We start from the raw sequence: 14,349 nt of genomic DNA on the forward strand, positions 1-14,349 counted from the left end.
TTTTTGGTCCAGAAGTCACTACTAACTTCGTATACTTTTCTTTGGACATGGTAAACCAGATTGGCAGTAGCGCATAAATAACCTAAATCACTCCAATTGTATCGTTTACACCGATATGGTCGCATCAATGCATACGCGAGTTGACTCACAAACGTAAACTCTCATTCATGAACATTGAGTTTGGATCAGGTGGTTTCTTCACTAATGGCTATACTGAAATAACAATTGCGAGCGCAGATACAAAATATACTAAATCGATACCTTCGACGTGTCCTCTGTCAGTCAAAAGTGTTCCACCGCGTCTCATTCTTCCATACAGAAATTATACAGAGCTCCCAACGCAGTCCACGCGAAGCCATAAAAACACGCGCAAGAAACCAGCATCCCCTCCAAGTCCATCCTTCACTCCATGGCTGTGCACCCATTACACGGGGACCGAGCCCCCTCATCAATCCTCCAGACCATTAGCTCATCGTCCTCGTCGATGTATATACATAAAATACACAGCCAGCGCTCCTTGGCCTCGCGTAGCAGGCACCCAACCCCTCCCCCCCTTTTCTCTCTAATCTATCCGTGTACCAATACACATACACCGGCTGCTCGTCCGCTCTCGTTCCTCGGATTTTTCAGCTTCGTCCTTCATTTGCATCTCCCCGGCTTGCATCTCTTTATCTCTGTAAACCCACTGATGTTATAGCTACTCTGGCTTCCTCCTCTTGGGCGCGTGTAAATAATTATACGCGCGTACCTGCAGGAGAACGCGTAAACGCGCTGGGCTTAAACCAGTTCCCCTACACTTTTTTTCTTCTTCTTTTTCTTTTTTTTTCCATCATTTCGCATCGCGTGTGTATATACCTGCGTACCCCGACTGTCGAGACACGTCGTATCAAAGACTTCTGGACTTCTCTCCGTTACGACGAATCGTAAGGGCTGTACGTTGAGCTGAATCCTTGCTTTCTTATACATATATGTACCTCCAACCGAAGATACGGGACACCGGTGCGTTTGAGTCTCGACTCCTTTCTCCCGCTTCTGTGTATATACACCCGACACACGACGATGGCAAAAACAAAGAGAAAAGTACGAGCAGTGTATAAGGTGACTGACGTATACGTGTCATAATTGGCCGGGCACGTGAAGTGGTACATATACACGGGGAACCAAGGCGCCCGTGGCTCTTTTTTCTCTCTTTATTCCGAAACTGAGACGCCTTTTCTTTCCTCCGGTTCCTTTTTTTTCCTCTCAAAGAAGGCTCCAGTGATGATCGACGCTTGGCGAATGGCCCCGCGCGTGGTGCCTCTCGATTTCAGGTATCATCAACTCGTGTTGTACCCACTGTGAAAACAACGTGCATTCGATGGTACGACCAATTTCACCCACTCGCGTTATCCCGGTGTATGATGTTTACAACGTTAATTGGTGTAACTCCTGGGCTCCTGCATCGTGCCGTTTGGCCCAAATTTCGCCAGTGGCATCCACCTTTTTCTTTTCTTCGAGGAGAAGGGCGGGGCGGTCTCTCCACTCTTCTCCGCTTTTTTGACGAGACATAAAAATTACCTGCCAGCAATGTTGCTTTCCGTTTCGCTGAGTGGGATTTTTCGCACTTTTTACCCAAGAAAGTGTACCAACCGTATTAGAGAGCCAAGTCACTCTTGCTAATCTATTCATGGTATCGTTTTCGTACGAAAAAATCATGACACAATAAAGCTTGTGGTATGATGTAGACGCGTGCATCTGAATTTTTCGTTGTTTTTTCCACCACTACATGAATTTGGAGGTGTATGTAACTAAAGCGAATCGTAATTTTTAATGATCTGCACCCGAGCATGCGTTCTGCGTTATTATTTATTAATATCCCTCAAACTAGCGATAAGCGCTGAAACATAAAATATACACTCGAAGAAAAAAAACATAAAAGTGTGTACTTATATGAGATAATACCGTCGAAGGTATGATTCATGCGTCCACTATACGGCGCGACGCGATTATTCCGGGTATTTAAGTATACGCTCTTCTCGGGGACCGACGCGAAAGTGCGACGCTCTCGCGTTGGATCGAATTTTCGGCAGCGGTGCAGCTTCTTTTTTTTTCCCCCGTCAAATTTTTTGGGAACAGGTGTCCGAAAGAAGGTGAGATTACCTCGTACGTTTAAACAAGGTTTCCCTGGAGGCTCTCACCTCGCGTACGAGCAGGATTTCCGTAAGACACCAACCCGCTAATGAACTCGCGTTCACGGGTGATGATTACCCACCGCTTATCGGTAAAGAAAAAAAAAAAAAAAAAGAAGCTGTACACACGGCGGGCTCTCCCTTTGATTTTCGACGATTACCCAAAGACCTCGTTTTCTTTTTCCTTATTAATCACGCGCGAGGAAAGGGGTCGGCCGAGTTACGGTGTTCGATACACCACCCGCGTGGGGTGTGGTCGTGGTTTTTCATTTCATTTCGACGATTAATTTAATCGGCCAGCGAGCTAAAATGCCTTTCCAAGCTACACCGAGCTGCTTTGCCTTTTTGCGCTAATGGGCCGATGTGCAAGATAAAGCCGGATCAAAGGAAGAGCGAAATAAACGTGGCCATTGAGCCGTAAACCGCGAGATTTACGTAACGATTAGGTTATTCGCAGACAAAAAAAAAAGTCCAACGCGCGAGTTCAATAATCAGGCCGGGGGAACAAAACGATTCCTCTCGATAACCGCACCGACGCGGAGTCCTTGAGAAAACGAGGGGATGGGGGATGAAAAATTTACACGCGGAAACGGGAGAGTCGATGGTTCGCGGAAACGTCGTGCGAAATTATACATACGCGCACTCGTAAACGCACGCGCGTAAATGTGCTTCCGAAGTGGCACTCGTGCCGTGAAATACCAACAGCTGCACCAGTGGCAAAAGGGGGATCCGTGGGTGATTATTAACGTCGCCGTCATCGTCACCAACTCGATTGCTACCACCAGCTTCCTAGATGTATATACATGTACGTACATGGGTTATCGCGCGGAAAATTTCAGTTTTTCGATCGGAAAGTTTTATTTGTTGTTAAAAAGTTTGTTTTCGTCTTAGGAAATTATCAGGTAAGACCTCAACTACAATTTATTGCTAAGAGAACAAACTTTTTACGAAAGGCAGTCGAAAGTTTTGTATAAATTACTGAATTATAATAAAAAATAAATGTCAAAATTATGTGAAATGTTTGTACTTTCTTACTTGAAATAATATTGATAAATACACAAAATTAAGTGTATGATAATAGTTAGCGTTGGGCTGAAGTATACCTGTTCAATTTTAAACAAAAAAATTCTAAAGATTTTGAACAGTGTACAATTGAAATCGGTCTCTGTGTCGTGATACCCCATAGAACCGCCTCTTTGATTTCCAAAGTTCCATTGGTGGCCACTGCTGAAAATTTTAGCGGAACCACCCATGTGCGAATCACCGGCAAATATTTCGCGTCGAGGGAAAAAAAATACTGGTACACGCGAAGCGAGAAGCTGCAGGGAAGCAGAGGGAAAAAGACGCCGCGAGACTCTTTCTCTCGTTAGCGAGACCAAGAAAATCCGTAAAAGTTGGGGGGGCGTGAGAGGAAACTCGGCGTGCCTTATTTCGCTTCGAGGAGTGGAGGGGGGAAAAAAAGTTCTTGGCACACGTACACGCGCGAACAAACTCGTCGTCGCTCGCGGAAATCAATACATCGGTAATTATGCACGAGCAGAGTGTTTACCGAGGAAAACCCACTTGTGTGCTTGTGTACAAATAATTTCCACCGTATAAACTCTCGGTCATAATAATATACACGTACCACAAACAGTGCACGGAGGTGGCATCGATTAGGACGTATATTTTTTTATTAACAAAAAAAAAATATGTGTATTCATCGTTAGTCACGAGCGTCTTTCAGAGATGTTTCGTTTGGTTCGTAGTTTTTTTTTTTCTTGTCTTAAGGGACGCGTTATCTCCGCGTTGTCTCTTCCGGGGCAAAGTAGCAGTGGAGCGTGACATTTTAATGGCAAAGTTACATCCTCAGTCCCACCGACGTTTTCTTTTTCGAGTAGCGAAATATTTTTTCGTTCGGCTCGATTTTCAGAAGAATTTTCCTTCATCCGCGGATTCGTGCACGCGTACACCTGCACCCCTCAGGTTTCGGACGCTCGCTCACGCGGTAGCTATACTCATCTCGCGTGTCCGTGCACGTGAAGCTAGCTTCTAGGATTTTTCTTCGGAAAAAGTTGTAGCCGATGGTTTCTGTAAAAATATCGGTAAGGTTGGAAGGCTCGTGGACGCGTTGATTAATCGTACGCGGATAATTGCGTTTCAGATCGGGTGTTGGAGTAACGCCAAGTGATCGATTGATGAAAATCTTCTGGCCAACACGGAGCTTGTCGTACACAACAAGAAAAGGGGGGCGTAGACAAAAATACACACGAGGTACAAAAACTCAATAAATATGTGTACTTCCTCATCTAGAGGTGCTTGCACCTACACGTGCGTGCGTCAATTTCAGTGTACGTCGAGCAAAGCAAAGTGACTGTAAAAGTACGTCCAATCGAGGAAAGAAGGAACTACGTATAACTGCGTGCCGATGATTCTGTCGGATAACAGTAGCGGGTCGCAATTTTATCTTCGTAGAACGAAGAAACAAAAAACAAAATAAAAAGAAGAAAAGTATCATCATCGGAGAGGCGGAAATTGAGAAAAAGCTGTACACATCAGCCCTCTCTGTGTGGGTACAGTTGTAGGAAAAAGATGAGCGCGTGTATAAATCTGCTGTGAATATACGCGTGTGCGGCGTAAAAGTAAAAAAATCCACGCGAATGACCGGATGTTCCGCGTGCGCCAGGTGCGCGTCCGCGTATACACACATAGCCTTCTTCTGTGCTCCTCGTGTATACGTCTAATCCAGAGGCGGTGGTCATTAGCGGGAACGCCGTGATTATAGCCGGCCGCGAGTATATGTGCAGCTTCCACTCCGCCTCCTCCTCCTCTTCCTCTGCCGTTGCAACCCTTTTCGATTGCTTTGGCCGCTGCAGGTCCTGCGGCTCTCGATACGACCGCGGTAGAGGAGTATAGCCTCTCTTTCTGATTCCAATCATTTCGAGCTTGATTTTCGCGCTAAAAATGCTCCGCGTGCGTGTGTGTGCGTTGTTATTGGAGCTTGGTTTTTCTCGAGGCAGAGGATTTTTCATTGCTTCGCAGTTAAGGATGTGATTCTCAAATTATTTCATCACTTATCGAGACTTTTGGATTTTTTAGAAAATTTTGTAGCAAATCCAACTGTTGCTCATGTTTTTACGCAATTTCATCATTTTTAAGGTAATCGACTTACTCTTGACGAATTCAAGAATCTTCATGTAATAATTTGGAAAAAAAAAGATAAAAGTTGAAAAATGGCTTTATTTGTCTATTTTGATAATCAATTGTCATGCTACAACATCGTCGGGCATTGAACAATTGAACATGTTGAAAACAAATGAATTAAAATTATTTTTCCTCCTTTCGGGCGGAAAGTGAGGGCCGAAAGTACTTTCAGTGCCTATTTCACGGGCGGAAAGTGGAACCTCCCGCCCTAGGGCGGAAAGTACATTCCTGCCCTAGGGCGGAAAGTACATTCCCGCCCGCAAATAAGAAAAATTAGTAAATTTTGTAGTTGGTGCTGTACATTATCAATATGTTATATGCGACATCTATCAAATATCTTTCTTTATACATCTTCAAAACAAGACTTGATTATTTTATGAAATTCTATTATAAGTATATTTTGTGTATAATTTCTTAAGAAAAAATATAATATTACAATAAGGGAGTATTATATCTCTGATTGCCATTTTTTGATACTCATACTCTCATTCCACCAAGTTTTTTTTTTTTCGGGAGATTAGATTAATTTAATTTATTTTTTTTTTTTCGGGAAATGGTTGTAAATTTTTTTTAATCGAACGATCAATTGATTTTTTGGACGAGGGGGGGGGGGGCTTTGCCCCCTGGTCCCCCACCAGGGGCTGCCGCCCCTGTACCCCGCACAACCTTTGATGCGAACTTTCGTTTATTAACAATTAACTCTTACTTATTTTAAAAAATTCCCTACCTTACCGACTACTTTTTTAGACTTATTATTTTATAAAAATAAAATCATACTCAATTTTAAATAATTGATGCAAAATACGAGTTACCGTTCTTCTTCATGACATCTCAATCAATAAACATAGTTTTATATATACAACACAATTTATAAATAGGGAAGTTCACTAATATCTACACTGCAGTCAAGATATTCTAGCATACCAGCTTTAAGTTTTTGTTCGTACTCAACTATTCTAGTCAATACACTATTCGAAACACCTCCGTTATTTTTTAACAGAGGTTGCAATATCTTAGAATTCATTTAAATTTACCGCTGTGAATCAACTCTTAAATTTCTATTGAAGTGATCATTAACCAGACAAAATACGTTCTCACTTTGCGCCCTTAAGGAGAAAAATAGGATACGCGACTCGGGCGGAGGCCTTCCCGCCCTTGAGCGCACTTTCCGCCCTTCGAGTACTTTCGGCCCTCGGGCGGAAAGAATATTCCCGCCCTGCGGGCGGGAATCATCTTTCCGCCCTTGGGCCGAAAGTACTCGAAGGGCGGAAAGTGCGCCCGCGGGCGGGAAGAAGCACTTTCCGCCCTAGTGGCGTAATATACTATTAAGCATCGTAAACGTTTACGTTCAACATCCATGTGCAGTGGTTTCAAAAATTTGTAGATTGTAAAAATCTTCTCGAGTCACGCACCATACTGCTACCTGAATAATGTAATCTTCGTTAACTTCAGTTAAGAATTTCATGTAACGGAAAGAAATGAATTATATGTATTAACATTAGTATTCAATATTTTTAACAAAAGATGTCTTAATTTAGTATGGTTCAAATATCAAAATTGTAAAACATATTGTTACAGATATCTTATCTAAAAATTTAAGGAAATAATCACCAGTCACTCATACATATCTGCGGTTAATAAGACTAGCAATATATTTATCATCTACGCTTTATTTTGAACGCAGTTTTTCATATCCATCATTAATTCTAGTATTTTACGAATTTATTCGTACTATTATAGAACTTAGATGTACATTCATTTAATTTTTGTAAACATGTTCTTTTTTCGTTTCATCAACTATGAAAAAAATAATTGTCACAACATACGACGTGAAATTTAATAGTTGCAATCGAGGTTGCAATAATGGTTAGGACCATAAAATAAAATGAACATTTTTCGTACACGGCAATTAATTTGCTTCGTTATGCTATAATAGTTTGTTAATACATCCTGACGGAAAATCATTAGTTGTTTAGAGTTGGATGAAAAAAAAAACGAATATTCTTTATCACACACATTCACTAGTATGAAAAAATTATTTGGATCTTATTAATGGACTTAAAAATTATTTTTCGCAATAGTGTGCGGAAAATGGGTGTTTTCCGCACTGGTATTAGTGTGGAAAATCGATTTTCCCACATAGTGTGCGGCAAAGGTTTTTCCGCACAGTGTGCGGAAAAGGTGTGTGGCAAAGGTTTTTGTCGCACAGTGTGTGGAAAAAGTGTGCGGAAAAGGTGTGTAGAAAAAATTTGGCCACACACCGGAAAAAATTTTGCTACACACTGGAAATCAAAATTCAAACCTATTTTGTACCTATTTTCCTCACACATTGCGAAAAAACTTGTACGCAACTCGTGCGGGACGATTTCCCGCACTCGTGTGATAGACTCGCACTCGTGGCCGGTGACGGTAACACGTACCTTGCGATCACACTCGTGCTACGCACTCGTGTGCTCAACTGGTACTCGTTCCCGTCAACTCCGGCACTCGTGTGAGTCAATCACTACTCGTGCGGGAAATCGTCTTTTCCGCACTTGTTACGTAAATAACTATTATCAAAGTAATATTATCGTCAGCTCTATGATTTGTAATTTAGATGCATACGCACAAGTTTTTTTCCTAATGTATACTTTTACAATAGCAAAAATTGTTTTTTTTTTCAAAAGCAATATCTTTTTTTAAATGTTTTTATTACGTCAAATGTATAAATCAAACAATACAATGTATAATTAAAAGCCAGACAATGGCAAAATATTTATTTACTTGTACTATTTTCATCAAGTATTTTTTAACTGGTCCTACCTGGAACAGCTCCTTCTTCATCAGATACTGCTTTGAAGTGAATTTTTTTGTGCTTTGTGAAATTACTACTGTCAGCGAAAGTTTTCTGACACACAACGCAAGTGTAGGGTCTTTCGCCCGTATGAGTACGCATGTGCACCTTGAGATTTTTTTTTTGGCGAAAAATTTTCGAACAGATGGAACAGCTGGATGTTGGACTCTCATCTGCACTTGAGTGACATCTAAATTTGTGACTTGAAAGATAACTTGACGTAACAAAAGTTTTTTGACACATGTCGCAGCCGTAAGTCCTCTTACCCGTGTGGGTGCGCATGTGATACCTAAGTCTGTAATTTTCGGTGAACGTTGCTGGGCATATTGAACAGCAAAATGGTCTTTGATTATTGTGGGTTAACATGTGCCTTTTGAGATAGCTAGACTTTGTAAAATTTTTAGGGCATAAATTACAATGATGGGGCCTTTCTCCCGTGTGGGTGCGCATGTGATCCCTAAGTCTGTAATTTTCGGTGAAAGTTTCTGGGCACGTTGAACAGCAAAATGGTCCCTTATTATTGTGGGTTAACGCGTGCCTTTTAAGATAGCAAGACTTAATAAATTTTTTTTGGCATACATTACAATTATAGGGCTTCTCGCCCGTATGTGTGCGCATATGTACTTTAAGATGATCGTTTCGGTTAAAAGTCCGCGGACACACGGAACAGCGTAACAGCTTATTGTCTAAATGAGTAAGTTCATGTTGGTCCCGACAATCGGCTCGGATAAAATTTTTGAAACACCTGATACACTTGTAGGTACGTTCGTTAGTATGTAGAAGCTTGTGTCTCATGAGACCGTAGTCATCAGCGTAAGACTTAGGGCACCAGGAACAGACAAATGGTTTCTCGCCTTTGTGCAGAGTACGCATGTGTTTTTTCAAATTATCGGACCGGTCAAAAATTTCCGAACATACCAGGCAGCAGTAAGATTTTGGGCCAGTGTGGACGCGGATGTGAGCCGATAGGTTTAGGACACGGAGTCCACAGAATTCACAGAGCAGTTTCGATTCCATAGTTTTCAATATAGCTCTATTGTTGTTGTAACTGATGGTAAATTGGTTCCATGGTGATTGTAATAATACTAGAATTTTAAAACGTAGGTTGTTTCATCTAGAAAATACCTTTGCTGTTGAAAAATATTTAAAATTTCCATCAGTTTTTGGGCATGGGATTTATTATTATTTGTGAGACTACAATAGTCATGAATACGAAATGTAAAACGACGCATGCAATTCTATTTACATTTTGAGTGATATAAAAAAGTTTTGAAGAATAAAAAACAAATTTCTTAAAAAGTTAATTTTTTTTCGATTTAAAACAAAAACTTACCCTTAATTTATGCACACTACTTTATCAACCTGTGTAGTTTAGCAATAAGTCTTAAAATTTTTAGAGATGTAACCGAGTATATTTAATTTTTTCGTTTTATCAGTTATACATCTGGCTATTTGGTGAATTGTAACTGTTGTCACATTTCTGAAAAAATCATGAAACTCACCTTTATTATAACTTTCTCACAATGTTTTATAATATTTGTTTCTAATGCACTACGTTAAAAGTAGTTCATTTTTTTAATATCAACACAAAGTATAATAATTTATTGTACCGTATTTGCTAATGTAATCTTACCCTCGTTCGGTTGAGATGGACAAATCACTGGCTATTTTTTGTAACTTTTAATGTTAATTTCAAGTTATTGATTTATATTAACTTTCAGATAACACAATAAAAAAACTTAGTGTTCTAAGTTTGAAATCTTTTTCAAGTCAAAAAATAATGATCCAACAGGTTAAACGAACAAAAAGTATGTGCTTTCACGACAGACGCTACCTCAAATGCCGCATAGCTAATGAAGAGATATTTATATCGTCAATAGTAATATAATAGATTTTTGAAATAGTGCGTGTAACGAATACGTGTATAAGTTTTAATATCTTCAAGAGGGCCTTGACTGAGTGATTCTTACGTATGCAACTGAGCAAAATAAAAATGAACTCATGTTCACTATGATTATGATACCGATACAACTTATTGTTCGTTCCGAAGCAGAATTGATATGTTTTCAAGATACACTTCTAATGAACAAGTTTACTTTAGTGACTTACACAATGAGAAACTAAAAGTTTAATAAAAGTAATATTATTGGTACAAAAAATCGTTAAGTTTTGTCTAATTCTCGAGTCATTTTTAAGAATACATTTTTTTCAAAGCTTTAATAATCATTAATGATTACACACTAATTAATCTACAATCAAAACTTAATATAGGAGTATTTATTTGTTTGAATGTTTAGTTATCTACAGTTAATTAACGGGCCCTATCTCTATTAGTGTCGAATGCACGTCGAACTATCTTAAATTGTTGATTGCCTGACGTGCTGTAAAAAATATTTGTCTTCAAAATTAACTTTTATCCGACGATATTAGAGACTCGCTTGACAAATTTCACAGTTGCAAGAAAATGATTATTAAAATAGTTAAAATATAAGCTTTGGCGTATCTTACGAATATGTATATAAGTTTCAGTACGATAAAGAGGATAATAATTAAGGCCGGAATCCATATACTAAAACAGTTAGTAATTTAAATAAAATTGATGAACGATATCTTTGGTAAATTGAGACTAAATTTATTTTTTACTCATGAATTTAAAAAAAGATGAAAACAATTCATTTTTACTTACTTGATAGTAATATAATTTGTTATTCACTTGTGATTTCCAAAAAACAATTTTGAAACCTAGTACATTATCACATCAGCGACCAGTACTACCACAAATCGAGTTTTTTTTTTCTATACTTTTTTTTTTTCAGTGAAAAATTTCACCTAGAAACGAATTAATAGTGTTCTAAAAATGGATTTTCTGACGAAGTCATGAAATATAGTTTTTGAAGAATATAATCAATTATCAATGGTTATAAAATTTTTTTTTATGATGTCATTGGAATAATATGGGGTGTACTACTCCCTAAACATAATGATATTTCTGATTCCAAAAAGAATTTAGTTTTTTATAATCTTTATCGATTTGTTAATATGTATGTTGTGATTCTGCTAACTTACATTGACACAAGACTTTCTTTGCCTCCATAATTTCTTTATTACTGGGAAAATATAGGTTTAAGAGTATAAAATGAGAGTACTAAATAGTCACCCAACTTTTATTATTTGTTTATTTCAGTGATTAATATTGTTTGTAAGTAAATACATAAAATGTAACTGTGTTTATCTGTATATATCGCGTCTGGGTACATCCCAAGTATACAATATTCTAACGTTATGATATTATTTAGACATATAATGTACAGGTTTGTAAGAGTTACTGATAATTTGACAGTACAGTAATCCTTACTACACTACAAAAGTTTACATATTTAATGAATTTTGACCAAAAAATATGAATTGTGCCCACCAAACAGACAACACATAACTATTGTCGTGGCGTATATTTTCACAAATAAAAACCTTCTCCAGTTTATTTTAATGAATTAAAAAAAATAAAAAATAAAATAATAGTATGAATAATTATAAAACTTATAAAAGACATAAATGTACACAATTTTTATTGGTTTTACAACGTACCGAAACCCTAATTACCAAGTGAACACCTGTTTTGAAGTGTTCTTAAGAGACATAATTTAGAATTCAAACAAGAAAATATAAGTAAAAGTTAATAATAACAAAATACTTATAAAGTTATCATAATTTAGAGTATAATCTATTAATTGAAAACCTTGGCATTTTGCAGAGCTAAGTCTGAACATTATCAGCTTTTTTCACAAGTGCTGCTTTTACATGAACATGTCTGTGCCTTGCAAGATAGCCAGAAGTAGAAAAAGTTTTGTCACACAGCTCACAACCATAGGGTTTTTGGCCCGAGTGAATTTTTTCGTGCCTCGAGAGATGAAAGGCAGTAATAAAAGTTTTCTGACACATAACACAAGTATAGGGTCTTTCACCCGTATGAGTACGTATGTGATTCTCAAGGTGCCTGTTTTGGATGAAAGATGCGGGGCATGTTGGGCAGCAAAACGATTTCTGTTTAGTATGGGTACGCATATGCAAAAATAGATTGCAAGATTTGGTGAAACTTTTTGGACATTCATTGCATTTATAGGGCCTTTCGCCCGTGTGGGTGCGCATGTGCACTTTAAGATGATCGCTTCGGTTAAAAGCTTGTGGACACACGGAACAGTGGAACGGCTTTTCGTTCATATGGATACGCAAGTGCCTTCTAAAACACTTCAATAGACCGAAAGATCGTGAACACTCACTGCAAGAATAGGACTTGTTTTCAGTATGAGTTAATTCGTGTTTGGCACAATAATCGGCTCTGGAGAAACTTTTGGAACACCTGATACACTTGTAAGTACGTTCGTTAGTATGTAGAAGCTTGTGTCTCATGAGACCGTAGTCATCAGCGTAAGACTTAGGGCACCAGGAACAGACAAATGGTTTCTCGCCTTTGTGTACAGTACGCATGTGTTCTTTCAAATCATGGGACCGGTCAAAAATTTCCGAACATACCAGGCAGCAGTAAGATTTTGAGTTAGTGTGGACGTGTATGTGAGCCGATAGGTTTAGGACACGGAGTCCACAGAATTCACAGAGCAGTTTCGATTCCATAGTTTTCAATATAGCTCTATTGTTGTTGTTATTGCTACTGATAGTAAAGTGATTAGGCGGTAATGGTAATAATCGTGAGGTTTGAGAGCGTACGTTGTTTCAGCTTGAAGCAGGCTATTCTATTAAAAAGAATTTTGCTGGTGTATTAAAAAAGTATTTAATATCAACCTTATACTCAAATGGCCAAGGATTGGACTACTTGTTTAACTACAGGTGTAGTCTTGTTTCTTAAGAATTTAAAATCATAAAGTCTTCACGATGTTGCGTCAAGTTTTTTTTTTAACTGCACTTCCCTGAAATTGATTTTCTTTTTAATATACATGTGAAGTAGAAAAACCTATTATTCTATATATGCTTGTATCTTACCTTCGTGCCGTTTAGGTGCAAAAATCACTCACTGGCTATTTTTTGTAACTTTTAATGTTAATTTCAAGTTATTGATTTATATTAACTTTCAGATAACACAATAAAAAAACTTAGTAGTGCTCTAAGTTTGAAATCTTTTTCAAGTCAAAAAATAATGATCCAACAGGTTAAACGAACAAAAAGTATGTGCTTTCACGACAGATCGCTACCTCAAATGCCGCATAGCTAATGAAGAGATATTTATATCGTCAATAGTAATATAATAGATTTTTGAAATAGTGCGTCTAAAGAATACGTGTGTGAGTTTTAATGTCTTCAAGAGGGCCTTGATAAAAAATCAGTCCATTATATGATTAATGTGAAAATTTTTATTGCGTTTCACACACAAGCAACTATTATATTGATAAATAAGAAAATACCTTGCTTCTTTGTCTATTACAAATCAGTACGAATAAAACAAATGATTTTAGCATCGAAGTATGGCTCTTGATTATATCAACAAATCATAATTAAAATTTATTAATATTTCGGTGACCTGATACTCATATTAGGATTTTATGCTTATAATACGCAGGTGTATAAATAATACATCATATTAATTTTTGTGACTTTATAGTCACAATAAAATAGCATCACGATGATGTAATGTTCTTACATCATGAGGCTATAGTACTTAGTGCAGTGTATTTTTTAGACAAATTCGAGTATTTTAATAATCAACTTTTTCTTAATACATCTACTCTCAAGTTAGTAAGATGTACAGTAACATGAGGAAAAGCATTTATAAATGGGATACATGTGGGTCTAAATGTTGTCGCATAGTATTGTCAAAAATAGAAGCAAAAATAAATAAATAAATAAACATCAGCTGCGGGAAAATCCTCACCACGTGAAGATAAATATATACAGCTCTGGCGAAAAATCGGCCGCATATATATACGTGAGCAAATGCACAGTGCCCGCAGTGACTCGAATGACCGTGGAACTCGTAGACTCGGGCGCGAATGACGAATGGCGAGACAGTTGTTGCACATCTCTCCCGAACACTTCTGCTCGCGCCAAGAATATCCGAGAGGGCAAGGGACCCCGCGGCTCTTCTCCCTTTCCTTTTTCCAACCCTTCGTTGCCTCTTCCCTCCACCCGAAATTCCGCGAGCGAGTTCTTTTTCTT

The 14,349-nt window shown here is 38.1% G+C and overlaps 1 protein-coding gene across 2 annotated transcripts in view; it reads right to left on the reverse strand.

Moving 5' to 3' along the window:
* Positions 1-14,349, reverse strand: part of LOC106642944 (uncharacterized) — a 102,092-nt gene that overhangs the window by 50,327 nt on the left and 37,416 nt on the right. The window lies entirely within an intron of this gene.

Source organism: Copidosoma floridanum, unplaced genomic scaffold (assembly GCF_036245765.1).
Source record: "Copidosoma floridanum isolate Cflo_tuat_1 unplaced genomic scaffold, Cflo_Japanese_pri ptg000001l, whole genome shotgun sequence".
Classification (NCBI taxonomy): domain Eukaryota; kingdom Metazoa; phylum Arthropoda; class Insecta; order Hymenoptera; family Encyrtidae; genus Copidosoma; species Copidosoma floridanum.